This window comes from Brassica oleracea, chromosome C4 (genome assembly GCF_000695525.1).
Source record: "Brassica oleracea var. oleracea cultivar TO1000 chromosome C4, BOL, whole genome shotgun sequence".
NCBI classification, from domain to species: Eukaryota; Viridiplantae; Streptophyta; class Magnoliopsida; order Brassicales; family Brassicaceae; genus Brassica; species Brassica oleracea.
In genome coordinates, this window is record NC_027751.1 from 4,079,417 (window position 1) to 4,080,724 (window position 1,308).

Sequence of the window (1,308 nt, forward strand, 5' to 3'; positions counted from 1 at the left end):
CCACTTTTCCTCAAGCTTACACCAATCAGGAACTTTGACCTTCACATCAGCAAGCATTCCATCCGCTTCCATGAGTTCTTCTTTGAGTTTTTCCAACTCAGCAGTGAAGTCAAATTTTCCTTTAACCTTAATAATCTCTTCAAGCAACTCGATTTGGGAACCAATAGAATTTGCTTTGCTGGCTGCCTGATGCCATTCAATTTCAGATAGCCTGTGTTTGTTGGACAAACGAAGAAGAGCCCTGTAACGTTCCATAGTTTCCGCCTTTCCTTTGTTGAAACCATCAGAAGCATCAGATCCGTAAACCTCCTTTATGGGACGCTTCATCATCTTCTTTGACCCTTCCATTGAAACTTGATGAATGAGAAAAGAATATACACAGAAGAAATGAAAGTCAGTAAAAGAGAGATCTGATATCTTCTCTTGTATATATAGAACGAAAAGTAACCCTTCGATTACTATAAAATGGTTTAGAAAGCAACCTTTCGATTATTGAACGGTTACTGAGATAAATGATGTCTGTTTTAGAAAGGAACCGTTAAAAAAAAAATCTGATTCCAAGGGGAATCGAACCCAGGTCGAGACAAATGTATAAGTTTCGAAAGATATGTAGTTTAGCCGCTAGGCCGAGGAGAATCATCTGGTAGATTTTTCCACATAAACATATTTAACCGTACAAATTGTGATTAACAAAATTTGGAGAAAACAAAATAAAAATATACACATCTCCCAGGATTCGAACCTGAAATGGCTGGGAGGAAAGGCGGAATAAGGTATACCACTAGACCAAGTGTGTTTCAATCGTTAGGTGAAGTAAGTAACAGAATATATTGTATTCAACTATAATTTTTTAAAAAAATCTGATTCCAAGGGGTATTGAAACTAGGTCGGGACAAGTGTTTCAGATTTGGAAAGATAGGTGGTGTAGCCGCTAGGCTGAGGTGAATCATCTGATATATGTGTCCACATAGATGAATTTAACCGCAAACGTTATATTATAAACTTTGGAAAGAAACTCTGAGTTTCAGGATGGGATTCCAGAATAGTTGAATATTACTGTGTTTCTTTCTAGTAAAGAAATTTGAACTAAAATTGAAATGAAATTAAATCAAAAGATAAGATTGTATAGTACAAAAAATAAGGAAATTTCAAATAATGCAGGGGATCTTGTCAATGTTGAAAACATTACAAGTGCAATGTCGTTTCTCCAAATCAACAACATACTTCATAGTTTCATCCTTCACCTCAAACTCGTTTTGATCAACTTGATACACATTCAGCACCATTGCAGCCCCAAACCTGGATACC